We start from the raw sequence: 18099 nt of genomic DNA, 5'->3' as shown, positions 1-18099 counted from the left end.
TCCAAGTATACCTCCTCCCCTTGTGATTCTTAAACAGCGAGTTTGCAATTACTAGCTGTCATTTATTGCACAACTGAATTAATCTTTCTCCTCTCTCATAGTACCAAGCCCCTCTTCTTCTACACCTTTCCCTACAACAGTATTCCATTCTCCAATGTTTTATCTCCCTGTAAGTTTTGAATTATTCGTTCAGTATCCTTATATATTTTCTCTAACTCTTCATCTTCGGGCTGCGACATTGCAAGTTATAACTTAACTATCGTCAGCAATGGTTTGCTGTCGATTCCTATGAGAACAACCCTGTTACTGAACTGTTCACAGTAACTCACTGTCTCCACTAACTTTCTATTCATTTTCTGCTGCTGTAGGTATTACCCATTCTCATCTGGCTAGATATCCTTGTCTTCTACACCTACATGACTACTCTGCAATTCACATTTAAGTGCTTCGCAGAGGGTACATCGAAACACAATCATACTATCTCTCTACCATTCGACTCCCGAATAGCGTGCGGGAAAAACGAACACGTAAACCTTTCTGTTCGAGCTCTGATTTCTCTTATTTTATTTTGATGATCATTCCTACCTATGTAGGTTGGGCTCAAAAAAATATTTTCGCATTCGGAAGAGAAAGTTGCTGACTGAAATTTCGTAAATAGATCTCGCCGCGACGAAAAACGTCTTTGCTTTAATGACTTCCATCCCAACTCGCGTATCATATCTGCCACACTCTCTCCCCTATTACGTGATAATACAAAACGAGCTGCCCTTTTTTGCACCCTCTCGATGTCCTCCGTCAATCCCACCTGGTAAGGATCCCACACCGCACAGCAATATTCTAACAGAGGACGAACGAGGATAGTGTAAGCTGTCTCTTTAGTGGACTTGTTGCATCTTCTAAGTGTCCTGCCAATAAAACGCAACCTTTGGCTCGCGTTCCCCACAATATTATCTATGTGGTCTTTCCAACTGAAGTTGTTCGTAATTTTGACAACCAGGTACTTAGTTGAATTGACAACCTTGAGAATTGCACTATTTATCGAGTAATCGAATTCCAACGGATTTCTTTTCGAACTCATGTGGATCACCTTACACTTTTAGTTATTTAGCGTCAACTGGCACCTGCCACACCATACAGCAATCTTTTCTAAATCGCTTTGCAACTGATACTGGTCTTCGGATGACCTTACTAGACGGTAAATTACAGCGTCATCTGCGAACAACGTAAGAGAACTGCTCAGATTGTCACCCAGGTCATTTATATAGATCAGGAACAGCAGAGATCCCAGGACGCTTCCCAGCGGAACACCTGATATCACTTCAGTCTTCTTTCCATTTCACTTCATTGACCCCGCTATATCTATATTGAGGCTTCATATTTCCCTTTTCAGATTTTCTAACTTACCTAGTGTGTCAATACTTCTGATATTTCCCGCCCCAACTCGTAGAACGTTATTATTTCGTTGCTATTCAGTCTTTTTCTCAAGGTCACCTCCCCCTCTGGTAGTCCCCTCCGTGTCATCGAAATGGGGGACTATTGTGGAATCATTCGCCAAGAGAGAGATCATCATGACACTGTTTTTTCTTTTTCTACTGTGGGTCACATGTCCAGTGGATACACATCACGTGTCCTTAATGCAGTGGTTTTCATTGCTTCTGCATCCTTCCTTCTGCATCCTTATGCCGTTGATCATTGCTGATTCTTCCTCCTGTAGGGGCTGTTTCCCACCACCAGGGAAAGAGAGTGCGCTGAACTTCTGTCTGCTCCTCTACACTCTTTGACAAGGCTGTTGGCGAAATGAGGGTGACTTCTCATGCCGTAAGTCTTCGGCCACCATTTCTGATGATTTTTATTCAAAAATTATGAGGCGGCGGGTTTTCAAATCCAGAACCAAGGAATGTTTTGATTACTAATCAAAGATGCTATCCCTAGATATTGGGTGCCATATCTTTTAACTGCATGGGTTCACACCCTTACGTTTTATACGTTTCTGGTGGATGATAGAACTTATTATATGACATAAATTTCAACTCTGTACGTCTATATGCTCCTGAGAAAAAGTGGCTTTAACTGATGGGCACGCAGACAGTTGTAGGACAACTTGAAGAAACAAAAATTTTCCTATAGTATAACTACAAATCAACAAGTTCGAATTTTTACTTGCTTGGCTGGGACACAATTTGGCAAAAAATTACGTGTAGATTCGCACTGGTGCCACTAGGCTGCGATATTATATTAAACTACAGAGCTGAAGGAAAATCAGTCAATCAGTGCTGAAAAATCCTAATCAAAGATTTAAACACTAACCAATGTAATACTTCAAAGCAACTAGGTGTCAATAATTACCTATATCCTGCCCAGAGAAGAGGCAAGACTCAAGTGTGAAGAAATGAAGATGTTTGGAAGAACAGAAGATGAAGAGTCCCAAGACTAATGTTGGAGACAGAAGGTGGGCAAAAATATTTCAAGGTACACTTTTCGAAATACCCATCCTATTTTAAGCTAGTTGTCTGCGAAGTGCTACAAAAATGTAAACACCTTCAGCAGTGCCTTGAGAAGAAAAATACGCGTTTTTAAAGCCAATACTCCACGAAACTCCACACTAAAAGGTCCACACTATTATGAGGGCCACACCAAACTATGGCAACAACCTGTTGCAAAATTCGATGGAGAACGATGCTGCCCACCTAAAGGTTTGCCGACAAGCATCTCGCACAAGTCCTTCAGCTTCGTGCAAAGTCATTCGTCGGCAACCTCACGGAAGAACATTCGTTGACTTTGTGTCAAAATAATAGTCAAAATTAAATAAAGATCAGTGTGAGACAGTGAAAAAGTCGCAAAAAGCACAATAATTAACATAGGAGTTCGATGTATTCATATCGATTTGATACAATTTACATCTCTCTATACAATATGTGTAAGTGTCTGAATCAGAACTGTATAACAGTCTTTTCATAATCTTTTTTGTTCCATGAGCAATTCAGGAGAAATCTTTTTGTAAAGAAAATGTTTTATGTACTTATAATGTAATTAGAGTAATATGCTAAAAAGTAAACCTCTTCATGTATTTTAGTAAATTTTGTAAACTTAATTTACTGTCTATGAGAGTAATATTTTAAAATTTTATTCATGTGTAATTATCAATGCAACATTTCTTAAAAACCACATTTTCGTCACAGGGTTATTTGGTAAGCGTGATAGCGTTACAGAGATGTTTAGCAAACTCAAGTGGCAGACTCTGCAAGAGAGGCGCTCTACATCGCGGTGTAGCTTGCTGTCTAGGTTTCGAGAGGGTGCGTTTCTGGATGAGGTATCGATTATATTGCTTCCCCCTACTTATACCTCCCGAGGAATCACGAACGTAAAATTAGAGAGATTCGAGCGCGCACAGAGGCTTTCCGGCAGTCGTTCTTCCCGCGAACCATACGCGACTGGAGCAGGAAAGGGAGGTAATGACAGTGGCACATAAAGTGCCCTCCGCCACACACCATTGGGTGGCTTGCGGAGTATAAATGTAGATGTAGATGTACCTCTTAGAGTAATATTTTTTTTAGAATAATATGTGTGTATGAATACTGTTTGTGAGTAGAATATTTTCGAATTTGCATAAATCGTTTATATAAACTTTTAAAATTTTGATATGTTTAGGATTAGGTAAAGAATTATTTTGATGCTTACATTAGTTGTTATAATCGCAATTTTCGTAAAACAAACAGCAGAACACCGCATTTTTGGACTAAGTATAAACTATTTAAATTTTTAAGCTGATTTATAATGTAGGTGGTTGAAAAAATAGTATCAAAAGATAGATGTGAGAGGCTCCTCACCTTCGATATAAAATCTAACATACAAAAAACTCATATGCATCAATAATAAAAAAGAAATTGATGTCAGTATAAAAATTTATAGTCTTCGCTTGAGGGAGGCAATTAAATCAATAACAAAGTTAATCATTTTAAAAATTAAAGTATATAAACCAATAGAATTAAATAGAATAAGGACCAGACCAAGTGGCTGGCCAATATTCAATGCTGGGAAAAAGTATAATTTTTGACTGGCTTAGATAGCACCTCAACCGTTGTCTACCTTCAGCACAAAAATTATTTCAGAAGGGTGGTGATATGTAAGGTGTCAAGCAAATAACACACCTTACATTTAATTCCTGAAACAGTTCCGGTTAACTCGATAACTCACACAACATGGTTACGTGACAATGTACAAATTTTGTTAACAGGCAGAGAGAAGTGAATAAACAAACTGACATTTCGTGACTATAAACCAATAACACTCATACTAGTAATCACACGCAAGTAATTTCCCCAATCCGAGCTATACGGCGCACTTTACGATGGCACGCCATCTGGCGCGGTTGAACCCCTCGCTGCGGGGCACCTAGTGGACACAATGAGATGCCGCAGCCACTGCATATGCCGCCAGCAAAATCAGCGCTTGTCGCCACTTTTAACGACGACCTTTCAGAAAGCCGTTTTACAGGAACATGGCTGGAGGTCGCACATAAATGTTCAGAGAAAGCCAACTTAAATCGATGGTGACTGACTGCAACCATCTACATTAAAACTCGTGTGAAAGAAAAAGCTGTTTATCTCAGTATTAAGTAGCAGAAGTTAAATTCCCCCCAACGAAAGAAACGGCGCCTGTGGCAGGCAACAAAAACTCTAGTGGGTGGAGTTATAACAAGTACAAACGCCCTGATTGGCCAGAAAGAAAACCAGCTTTGATATAGGCAAATTGCAGACAGAGTGATTGGTTACTTCTCTTGCAGAAAATCGTCGTGTGTTAGAGCAAGGAGACCCTCGCTGCTCTGAGACGATTGTGAGAGTCATTATGTGAACACCTGTTCACAGGCTCGTCTTAACTCTCAAGGACTTAAACTGCGAAGTCTCCTAGTACAGAGAATCGCACCGAACACTGATAGTTAATGCTTGTGAGTGATTTGAGGGCAATATCGTACGCGCTGTTCTAGTCAAATGGAGTGTATCATGCCAGTTAACTTAGATAGCGAATAAATAGGAGTCTTGGCTTCACCAAAGGTGAAGGAAATGTACCCGGCTAGTGTTTAACAGTACAGAGAGGTTTAGAATAGATTCTCACGTTCACATCTCGCGCCGACAGCCGCCACTGCCGTTGCCGACACGAGGTAATCACACGTGCTCGCAACACGCCAGCGAGTAATAATGAATTGACTCTCAGAACTGTGGTAATCTCCGTCTCTCCTACTTTGCATACATTCAGCCATGATCTGTAGCTAAACATATTCAAGACTATCAGGCTTAATTTACCCAGAAACGGGAGTTGTCCGATCTAACAAAAAGGACAGATGAGCACCTGTTATGAATATTTTTAATTGCGTACTTCTTTTTGATCGCTCTTTACAGACCCCCATTCAATATGGGTATTTTCATTGTGCATTGTACCGTAATTGATATCTCTGGCCACAACTGTTTTAAATTTGTTTGTATTTTTATCGGGCCCCAGACTTGGTCATCAACTATCTTGCCATTAAAGAACCTTATAAGAATAAGAAATTTCGCTTCACAGTTGTGAACACCCAGGATCAATATTTTGCCATGCTGTACGTAATTTTGCTAACATTGATATGTCATCTAGTCATACTTAAAGAAAAAAATGAAACCTTAGTAAGGAAAATCTAAGATTTTTGCTTTAGCTAACATATAGTCGCGCCTGAACCCACACACTAATTTCTGCTAGTGATAAATTTCCTTTAAGGTGAATATAGTGGAACGGACATTGACATCACTTTCTAATTCCATCACTGTCCGTACTGCTGTACTCTTCTGAACTCTGAATGCGTGAGATTGTGCCTTCCTACCTTGCAGGTCGTAGGTTCAACGGTACCTTGCATTGATGCATGACTGTATTTGTCGTGGCATACTATCCAGATGTTCATCAAGGCACTGTTGGTCCAGATTGTCCCACTCATCAGCGGCGATTCGGCGTTCAGTCTGACCGGGTTTCCTTCAAACACGTCTCCGACGATAATATTTGGAACGGTGTTCTGATCATTTAATATTAAAAGACTACGACCTAGGTGTGGACGGAGCCAAGGAATTGGCATATCAGGCGTGAATGAACACATAAATAATTTATTCACAACATACAATACATAACACCAACTACGTAAATCCTGCTTCGATGCTTACAATTGCCCAAAATGGGAGGGCCACCACTTTCGAATTGGAAAGGCTTTAATTTAAGAAACTAAAACGCCTATTATAAATTTTAAAAATAATAATAACACAACACATAAGTAAGTGCTAAGTGAATGCACTCTTAAATCTTTAATTATTCATCACAAAGCCTGGGTTTACCACATTTAAATTCTCATTGCAATATAAAACATAAGTACATGAATTCACAACACAGCAGGGCTTCAAAATTTCTACCTGGACAACCTATGGTCCTAAAACTTTCCTATTACATTCCAACCAATCATATTAATAACTTATAAGCACGGTTGGTAAAATACAAACGTTTGCACTATAATCAATTTTAATAATCCACAATCACTCAAAAAACAACATCAGAAGCTCGATACGGAGCATGTAAGCCAGTTGATACAATCTTTCGGACCAAAATAGGCACCAGGGCCACCATAACAGAAGTGCGCTAGTTGCTTTTAGGATAGGTGCTCCCATTTGCTTAATCGCTGAGCAGATATTTACTTAAGCGACAGGTAAGATAGTTAATGCAAATAGAAGGTATTTCTAAAGTTTTTTTTCCTTCCTCCATTCTAACTAGGGAGTTTTAGTATGGTGGAAATTACACTTTGAGGAGACGCAATAGCAATCTAGCGGGCACGCCTTCACGAGGACGCCATGCCACTACACACGTACTAAACTAGCCGCGTATCCGCTGTTCAAGCCAAATATTAACAACACAATTCTACATTCCTGACACCCTAATAGTCGGGATCAAAACAAAACCAAAAAATCACAAGAGCGCAAGATCCAGCATAGCTTCAGAACAGATCTTACTTCATGCGGTTGCCTTCACAAATACAGGTATCGAAATGGAAACAAGAACGTGTAACAACATTCCCTAATCAGTACAATGTTCTTCTTTAGGTTCCGGTAGCGCTAGACAACGCTGACATGCCAATGTTAACAAACCCCTAAGGCAACACTCTCCAACTGACAAGCCGAAACCAATGTGACCCCTTATCAGCTCCGTGACAGGACTCGAACCCCCAACTACTGTCAGTGCAACTCACTTAGAATAAATACAGCGCAAATAGTATGGCGGATACATATGCCCAGGGATTAACAGAACACTAGACTGAACTAGAATTAACCTTAATAATACAGCACTAGATCTTGGGAGACAAGCTACTAACCCCATACCCGAAATTCTGCAACCACAGGGCGGGAGGATGAACTACCAAAACATATAAGTGCAAACGTACACCGGTTAGCAACGATGCGTGGAGGAATCTGCACTGTCAGAATTGCACCAGTGATCAAAACAGAGGATTGCCACAGCGGTGGCCCCAAGGCGGGAAAGACGACTGGATGAACTCAATCCCAAAGGACGATCAACTTGAAACATTCACACTTAACTTCTTTTCTCCTTTCCCTCGGCGCACTTCGTCGTTTGTCCGGTACTGCTGTGCACAATTCTGAGCCGTCCTCAGTCGTCCCGGCAGACACCGACCCAGCCGAACTGCTCCCGGACTCAAAATCTCGCCGAACGGCGGCTACACCGCCCCATGATGGTTACTGTTTGTTTGCCTTCGTCGACGCAGGCGGTGATTAGACTGTGATCCGCCTCCCGCGGACAACCAGCGAAGAGCGGACAGAGGGGCCCAACCAGGCCGGCGTTCCTCCACTGATAGAAGTGCGTGTTCGATTACACCCGTACGCGGAAGGCAGGATGTCGACGTCACCAGAGCAGACACGACGGCCACTGCTCGACAACCTCCCCCAGCGTGACCGCGCTCGCCTATAAATAGTGCAGGCCAAGGAGTCTGCTGCAGTAAACACGTGAGTCGGTCGTGTTATCAACCTACGGTTTATAAGTACACCGAGGACAGAACTCGCAATCGATAGTGAGTACACTAAAGACCAACCCTGAACAACCGCGGAAAAACGAAATAGAAGCGAAGCAATAAAAGACAGCAACAAGATGCTAGAGCCCGATCGCGCCTAAACACTATTACCAAAAATATTGGTTCCACACGATGCTCAGGAAATGAACCGTCGAAAGATGGAAGTACGCACGGCTCAATATTACCTTGGAACGATTGTCTGGTTGAAGGTATATGCGACACTCATCGGTGAAGAGAATTTGATGCCAATCCTGGCCGGTCCATTCGGCATGTTGTTGGACCCATCTCTAGAGCGCTGCAACGTGCCGTGGTTGCAAAGATGGACCTCGCCAAGGGCGTCGGGAGTGAAGTTCCGCACTGCGCAGCTTATTGCCCACAGTTTGAGTCGTAACACGACGTTCTGTGGCTGCACGAAAAGCATTATTCAACATGGTGGCGTTGCTGTCAGGGTTCAAATGGTTCAAATGGCTCTGAGCACTATGGGACTTAACAGCTGTGGTCATCAGTCCCATAGAACATAGAACTTAGAACTACTTAAACCTAACTAACCTAAGGACATCACACACATCCATGCCCGAGGCAGGATTCGAACCTGCGACCGTAGCAGTCGCGCGGTTCCGGACTGCGCGCCTAGAACCGCGAGACTTTTCTTTTGATACTTACAGTTAATTTCAGAATGAAATTTGCGTTTAAGGGACTGATGACCTTGTAGTTTGGTCCATTTATCCGTCAAACCAATCAACCAACATTTGCGTTTACTACGATTGATTTTCTCTGGTCATTCTAGCTGCACGCTTCTCCTGGATTTTTCTGACAGTTGTTGTTCCCAGCAGTTTGGCGTCAGTAGTGTAATAGAACACCAATGGATCCCATAGCCCGTTTGCGAGCAATACGTTAAATTTATTTAAGTTCCAGGTTAACTGAATGTCTCTGCTCTAATCGTCCATCATCTGCAGGTCTTCCTGCATGTCGCCTCAGCCTTCTGGGTGTCTACAGTGACTTGGACAAAAATTGACCTTTGATCGTCGGGTTGTCTATATTCAGGGGCTGGGTAGTGGCAAATGCGGACTTCAACATGCTCGACCCCTCATGTTCCCCACTCCCGTGGTGATAACTCCTATAGTCAATTGAGTAATATCTGAAAGGCTGGTCCCGGCGGAGGTTCGAATCCTCCCTCGGGCATGGGTGTGTGTGTTTGTCCTTAGGATAATTTAGGTTAAGTATTGTGTAAGCTTGGGAACTGATGACCTTAGCAGTCCCATAAGAGTTTCACACACATCACAATATCTGAAAGAACTGTATCTATGCGTCCTGGACCAGCCATATATTTCGTTTGATTGCACACAGCCAAGACCTTACGCAAGGACTCTTAAGGGAGCAGGCAAGGGCAGATTTTATTTTATTTTATTTTGAGCGTAATGGCTTGAAATGTTCCTAAGCTAGTCTGTTTTCAAAAATTCATATAGTGTGTGCCGTAAATACGAGTATTAAAATATGTTAAAACAGTGTTTTGCTGCATGCGGTGTCCGGTACATCAGGGCGCTCAATCCAACCGATTTAATACTGTAATAGTTACCGACGGAATAGAGCACATGATAGTTTCGGACAGTATCACAGAAGATATTAGTATCGACAAAAATACTATTATCAACTATATTTCTCTTCGTAACGTGGTTTGTTTACTGTTAACAGTCTGAAAGCACGTGCTTGTCTCGCATTTGCTAATTGAGAGCTTGAAAATGAAAAATAAACGTATTTGTACAGATAGAAATGGCTCTAAAGGCAATCCCAGCGTACAAAAACGCTTTGATTGGTAAGACGAAGAAAGCTAACTTCGTTAAAGAGAGAGTGTTTCGATATCGGCGAAAAACAGGCCAACTGTGCTTTGGTGGTGTGGCGGACTAAAAATGTGTTAAGTTTCACCTTAAAAAAGACAAGTTGAAACATTAAACGCTTGCCGTTTCGAAACAATGATTTTCATGCTGGCGGGATCTATAATTTATAGGAAATATACGCATTTATAATACATCTTTTTGTACTTGTAGGCGTTTTCTCTATCGTAGTACGCGGGGCTTTAGTAATATATTTTAATTTTAGTTTTTGGTGCACGTTCTTGTAACAACTTTTTTGTGGAAGAAACTGACTTTTATTTAAGGGTGCCACCATTTTGTCAAAAACCATTAAAAACACTTGTTTTTTCCAGTTGGCGGCGGCTGTAACTCATAAAATATATATTCAGTTACAATACGTCTTTTTGTAACTTGTGAGCCAGCGTTTTTTTCTACTGCAGTAGGCAGAACTTTTGTGAAATATTTTTATTTCGATTTCTGCTGCACGTTTGGATAACGACGTATTTGACGAAAAAATTGACTTTTATTTCAGAGCGCTGCCATTTTGTTAAAACCATTTTTTTAAATATTCCTACCTACTACGTTATAAAATAGCATCCGTTTCCAAACAGCTTTTTAAAACTTCTTCTAGATTGAGTACTGTGGTGTTCAGAGTTCCCACCAACCCCACTCGCACTCCGCAATGCCTTTCGCCGATGTCGTGCAGTGTCCTTTGACTTCAAGAGCTTTGCACTATACGATTTTTTTGTAAACAATAAAGATTTAAAGTGAACTTTGTAATGTGTTTGTTATTTTATTTAAAAATCATGAATATCGGTTCGAAAATCTAGAGTCACTCTGGTCGTCCCCCTTGAAAGGTAAAACACTTCTCTAAAGCTGTCATTTATGTGGTATAATGTATAGCTGAAGTCACGAACGATGGCAGTCGCACTTACGCTTGTTGTGTGTACCTACTTCACGCGTTCTCAGACAGCTAATGAGCGTTCAGTTGTGTTATTAGCGCTCTGTTGTGGTTGTTGTATGGAGTGCGAGCATTATACGCGATCTGAGCAAGCTATGTAGGTAATTTTTATTCAATTTGTTGCGAGTTGTCATGGCTGATGGCAGTGGAGAGCAACAAATTCTTCATAAGCAAGCGAGAGACATAATTTGCGGCATAGACGCTTTCATCAGGCGCAATGCACGTGCATGTGCGCACCGCAACTGTCGCTTGACACCGGCAATGATGCACTTCCCATCATTGCCTTGACGTGCGCGAACCGCCATCGTTCGGGTATCGGGCTACAGTCAAGTGTGCACATCCATGAAAGAGATGGAATAATGCGGGTGACACGCACGTTCAAACAGGTATTCCATCTCCCGTGATCAATGGCGTTCTGCCACAGCTACAAACTGTGTGTTTTGCGATTATTATCGTAACGTAACTACAACATTAAAGTTACAATTTCATTTTCATTATACATATACAACCAGTAATTTACTGCTAGAACAGTTTTAAAAATCGCGTCCTGCTGCGCACGTACCTGTTGACATGCCTGGCGTCGTGTACCACATTCTGGTTTTGTATGACTTTCTACAGAAATGGTGGACAGTTTCGTTGGAATGAGCATACCAGGCAATTCAGACATATCTGACGCTGTAGAAATAGACCTTTGGTACACACAAAATATGACCTTCACTCCGACATATCATTAAGCACTGCAAAAATAGTATTACCTCCTAGTATCAACAATCTAGGAGTTCCAAAGAAGCTGATATTCACATTACACCATAATAAAATTGTGTGATTCACTACATAAATTTAAAGCAATGTCTGAAGTTTTGATCTAAACAATCATCACCAGATTATTATCACCACGCGGGGCAGCCGAGCGGTCTAGGCGCCTTGTCACGGTTCGCGCGGCTCCCCCCGCTGGGGGTTTGATTCCTCCCTTGGGCATGAGTGTGTATTGTTGTTAGCGTGAGTTAGTTTAATTTAGATTAACTAGTGTGTAAGCTTAGGGACCGATAACTTCAACAGTTTGGTCTCATAAGACCTTATCACAAATTTCCAAATACTGTAGTATCATTTTAACTAAGCATACGTGTTCGAATCGACTCAGAGGTGGCTGGAGGGCGGTTTGATGACGACGATGATGTTTGATTTGTGGGGCACCCAACTGCGCGGTCATCAGTGCCCGTAAAAAGTCCCAAGTTTTTCACAGTCCAATTTTGTACACCGCCAAATCACTGTCACAAATGATGGTGATGATGATGATGATGATGTCCTCATCAGGACAACATAAACAGCGTCCTCGGGCAAAGAAAATCTCCAACCCGGCCGGGAATCGAACCCGGAGCCCGTGATCCAGAAGTAGCAACGGTAACCAGTAGCCCACGAGCTGCGGACTCTGGAGGGTGGGGAGGCCACGTGGACCGTTCGGTGTCAGGTGCAGATGCGGGTGCAGTATGATGGGCAAAGCCAGCACGGTCTGGAAAGAATGTGAGCAGGCGCAGGGATACAGAGAAAGCAGCTGCAGTAAAAGTTAAGACGCATTTCTCGGGGGCCGATACCCCTTCCCTTTGGTGCCCGTGCACAAGTTCTTCAGCTGACCAACCTGAAGGGAAAAATAGTCCACCGTACATTTGTTTGTGTTGCACCGTAGAGAACTTGCCAAATGCAAGCAATGTTTAGAGTGTGTCTCTAGGTACGTAACCCGTAGAGAATGATGTAATTAGAAGCAGAGTAAATATTTGTCAAACTGTGGTGTCTGACGTCAGTGCCACCGAGAATCGTGAGCAATGGCGTGACATGCCATTGTTAGAGGAGGCGCGCTGCCTGGCGGTTAAACGGGATTCGCACAATAAACTTTGCTAATGCATATACTGTGTTAGTAACGTCATCTAAGTAAGGTTGCACAGGCAGTTAACTTGACTGTGTCTAAAGTATATTTCCGTTCGTGACAAAGAACTGAATTTTAGATGTTAGTGGGTTATGAGCAAATCTTATGGCGTATGAGACGGATATCTCCCATGTGCGGAGGTAAGTTTAGTGCGGTGCACTGGGAAACTGTTTACTACTCGAGTGCTGTCATATTGTCCCTGATGACTCTTCGGTCGCAACTCGCAATTCGGGAAAAAGTAGACTCGGAGAATATCAAATTACTTAATTTTGGCTTTTCTAACTACCCTGGGAAGGAGTGAGCAGTTCCATGAGGAAAAGAGTATTAATTTCGTCTCCCCAACACAGATTAGCTATGTTGTGGTATTTATAAAATATAAATTTTCACGCGAGTGAAGTTTCATGTGTAGCTTTTCTACCACTGGCAACTGCACACTCACGTTTGAGCAAGCTCTGTGAATTCTGGTAGGCACCACCTTTCAAATTTTTTTGATGCAACGGAGAATGTTCAGACGCGTAATTTGAGGACTTTGGCACTCCTCAGTATAGTTCACTTCTACCAGAAATAATTTCTGATTATTGGTGGCTGTATTCTACTATCCAAGCGTGATTGCGTTAAAAACTTAATTAGGCAGAATTCACATGCTGGAGTGTAGCATACCGATAACTGCTCTAGAGGTAAGGTCAGGTTTGTTTCACAGGTTGGAGAACTGCGGCTAGTCTTCAAGAATACAATACTGCCAGATCAGTATCTGTATCTGTATAGTGGCAATCATTCCTGTAAACGGCATCTTCCTTTAACTGTGGGCTACGTCCAACATACATTGTCAAGTACGGTTTTCCACTCCATATCCTCTCTGTTACTTTGCTGGGTTCGGGACCATCACAGTTATTAGATGCGCAGTAAGAATTAACCTCGCCGCCAGAGGCTGTCACAAATGCTATACGTCCACCTGTTTGAATGGCTGATGTTTACCTTGAGGACCATCCGTTCACTTACTTGGAAGCTGCAGCACTGCGCTGCCTGTGTGGTGACGCGCCGTATTGTGGAGTTCAGTTTTGGTGTGTTTCCTGCTCCTTTGGTTGGTGGACTTGACCATGTACACCATCAGTTAACTTCGGTCTGATACATGAAAAATGGTGAGATCCATTTCTTGTGTGTATAAAATGTTATCACATTTCACGAGACACCCCTTGTTGTTCTCGCCATAAAACGATTCGGATCGATCATCGTTTGACCTATGCCTTTAAAGTGGATCAGCATCCTGGCCATAAGAACTTGACCAGTTCAAATATCTATTTCATTGTAAGAGGGTGTCAATTTCAAAATATCGATTTCTCTTTGCACTATAGTAACGTGTGTTTTCTAATTTAAATTTTTTAGTATCTGCTATTCCCTCAATACTTTTTATTTTAGTTTTTAGTCCCTGCCGTCCAAATGAGTTCAGTTGCATCCTCTGATGTAGCTGTTCTGGTTGGGGACTGTTTGGGGACCCGTATATTGTCTGTCAATCACTTGCTATGTGAATTTAATTTGTTCTCTGTTTGTATGTTTTAGAATCTGTACTGAATCGAGCCAACTGTCTGGAGTGACGGCCAAATAGTGGCGGTTACTATTTCTGCTAGTTTATTTGTTCTAGGCCTTTTATGTGAATGGGATTTTGTTCCTCTTAAAAGTAACTTGTAACGCCTGGCGGTTTTTCAGTGCTCCCTTTTGTAATCTGGAAGTCACATATTGTATTACTGCTCTCAGTTCACTGCAGAGATGTGTACATTATTTTCAATTTTCTGCCTTTTGTGTTACAGATGAGTATATTATTTTAGAATTACTGCGTTCTGTATCATAGATGATTGCATTATTTGTAATTTTCTCAGCCGCGCGGGATTAGCCGAGCGGTCTGAGGCGCTGCAGTCTTGAACTGTGAGGCTGGTCCCGGCGGAAGTTCGAGTCCTCCCTCGGGCATGTGTGTGTGTGTGTGTTTTTGTCCTTAGGATAATTTAGGTTAAGTAGTGTGTAAGCTTAGGGACTGATAGCCCCATAAGATTTCACACATATTTGAACATTTTTATTGTAATTTTCTACTTCTGTGATCGAGCGTAATCTGGCCATGCACAAAATCTTCCTCAAATATCTACAATCAGTTCTCTTATATATGGTTTTAATATTTAATGAAGCAGCGTTCTGCTTCATAAACGTGTATACTATTTTTGAAATGTCACCTATTTGATGCCATGTATTAAAGAAACTGTTGTTTAAAAATTCTGCATAAATTTGTAATATTTACGAAACTTAAGGTGTTCAAGTTACCCTCTGTGACGAATAACTACTGAGTGTTCTTTTTTAAATTTAAAGTGCGGGCTCTGTGTTAAGTAAATGTCTCAAAAATTATTTTCTTTACGCTCAGCGCCTTACTATTCCAAGATCCTAGCTCCCTACCTTCTCAGTTGTAGAAGAGCTTGGTTCTCACAGAGAAGCAGGTTTCTGCTCCCGTGTACTGGTACGCAAGACAGTTTTTTCTGGCTAGGTGTACTACTTTTTTTTTCTTAACTTCACGTAATTGTAGAGCATGGAATCGGCCATAGCCTGGTAAACTATGATAATGCCTCATGAAGAATGAGCTCCAGTACGAGCTTGGGTATGGGGTTTGCCCATAGAAGGCAGCGTAGCCAAGTTAAGTCCGTGTCTGAGCGGTGCACTGAACCGTCGTGTTGACGTCACACCTGGACCATTGGCGGGACGGCTTACGCCTGCGCTGTATGCTGTAGTTTGCTGTCTGCTGTGCGTGCGAATATTGAGTTACTGTTATGTAGTGTGCGTTCGCAGTCACAGGCGCATGTGAGCCAACTGAGTAACTGAGTTTTGGATTAAAGTACACTCAATACCAACACTGTAGAGTTGCCTCTTACTGAAGAGTTGCGCAGTAACGTCATTCAGTTACAGCTTGATGCAAGTTTGCTAAGCTGGCTCGATGGTTTTGGGTTGGGAAAAGAAGAGTTCCCTTCTCCTGATGCAAGTGATCGAGATGAGAGGTTTGCAACTTTGAGTAGGAATAGTGGGAGAACGAGGAAACTGTTCGGTAAATTATCTAACCAACTTTTGCCAGTAATATCGAGAATCGATACGATATAAATATACACAAAGAGATCATTTATAGTTATCGTTCACTTAGAAAACCCGGATTTCCACAATTTGACCATTAGACTTCCGTAGAAACTTGTTAGAGGATAATTTGTGAAGAAGAATTTCGAATGAACTGGCTAGCACAATATTTCTATCGTGTTCAGAATCGAAGTGAGCCACTCAACTCCTATACTCATTATGTTAGTCTATCGACACTTGGCCTGAGGGTTACTAAACTGGAAGTAGTAAACAGCTTTCTAGAAGGTATGAGTCCAGAAGACTGGTCGCCTGTTTTCATTGCTAATAAACCTGAGTGTCTTAAGATAAATTAGTAGAAGTACTGAAAATGTTAGGTTTAGTGATGAAGAGCGCGGCTTCCATGAACGTAGTATAAAACTCTGCTCAGCAGGAAACATGCTGTCTGTTTATAAGCGGAAGAAGGTCACATTTTGATGAAATCAGTCAGGTCATTTAGTGCGGGACTGTCCTATACTCCAAGACAGAGTTAAACAGAGGTGACGCCATTGGGCAGCAGCTCTCTGTAATCGGTGCGCTTGGGGCTGTTTAAGGCCTTCAGTAGGGTAAAGACCGTGTACCGATCAAATTTACTATTTTTCTGTACCATCTTAAGTCATGAGCCAAAATGCACTTTACTTGCCTCGGTTGGCCACATCACTGTGTCCGCTTATCGGTGGTGTAGTAAGCATATTCAGGTGTGTGACGTTCCCCCATTACTAAAGATAATTAAGCAGTGTCGTATGGTCAATGGCGAGTTGTTGCCAGTGTTGGACGGTATCGTGGGACATCATGATCGGTACATTTTACTGTTGTCTAGAGTATATTGACCGATGTACTGCTTCGTAATAATTTGTTAAAGAAGATCGGACGTATTTTATGTCATGAAAGTAGAGAGCTCTTTTTCAAGTTTGAGCCTAACCAGAGGTATTTTCTATTTAACCATAATTATGTAGAAGCTGCTCCTTTTGTTACTGATCTCGGTGAGAGAGGGGCTCGGCAAGAGCTGGAAGTAAGTGGGGAATTCCCCGACAGACCTACTAATAAATTAGGGTTCACGGATAACATTGAGCACAAATTCGGCTCGCTATTTAAATCCCTGTCTGCCAATCTTCTTGCAGAGTTTCCCTCATAAAATGAAGAATTTATACACATTTATCGATTTTGGCTCACAGTAATATTGTGCTGTGAGTAACTCTGTACGCCTCGCTTAATCTTCTTGTTATTAAGCCCAGTGTTGAGCGTTATAGACCAGTGGATGCTCTGTTAACCAAAAAGTATCATTAGAATCGGTACCATTAGCTGAGCTCCATAGTTGTTTACCCGTTTTCGTGAGCCAAGTATTTTACCATATTACACTGAGGTGGCAAAAGTCGGGGAACACCTTCCAACACCCTGTCAGACCTCCTTTTGACCGGCGTGTTCAGCGGCTCGATGTGTCATGGACACAACATGTCGATGGAGAGCCCCTGCAGAAATATTGCACCATGCTGACTCTATAGCCATCCGAAATTATGAAAGTACTGCGAGTGCAGTATCTTTTTGCATGAACTGACCTCTAGATTCTGTCCCATAAATGTTAAATGAGATCCACGTCGGGCGATCTGGTGGCGAAATTGTTAGCTCGAACTGTCCACGATTTTCATCAAACCAAACACGAACTTTCCTAGCCTAGTAACATGTTGCACCACCATCCATAAGAATTTCATCAGTTTTTGGGAACGTAAAGCCCATGAATGGCTTAATATGGTCTCCAGGTAGCCGAAGAGAACTATTTCCAGTAAACGATCGGTTGAGTTCGAGTAGAGGACCCAGCTGCCTTCATGTAAACACAGCCCACACCATTATGGAGCTACCACCAGCTGGCACAACTCCTTGTTCACAACTTGGGCCCATGGCTTCGTGAGGTCTGCGCCACACTCGAATCCTACCATCAGCTCTTACCAACTGCAATCTTGTCTCATCTGACGAGGCCGCGGTTTCCAGGTCGTTTTGGGTCCAACGTTGATGAAGAGCGCAGCTTGCAATAATTTAGTATTCGAACAGGCACCAGACAGCAAACTAGGGCACACAGCGCAGGCGTTTTTGTGTCACCAACGATGTCACATGTGATGTTAATACGATGGTCCAATGCGCCGCGCAGACA

This window comes from Schistocerca serialis, chromosome 8 (genome assembly GCF_023864345.2).
Source record: "Schistocerca serialis cubense isolate TAMUIC-IGC-003099 chromosome 8, iqSchSeri2.2, whole genome shotgun sequence".
Classification (NCBI taxonomy): Eukaryota; Metazoa; Arthropoda; class Insecta; order Orthoptera; family Acrididae; genus Schistocerca; species Schistocerca serialis.
Note: the sequence above shows the minus strand (reverse complement) of the source record.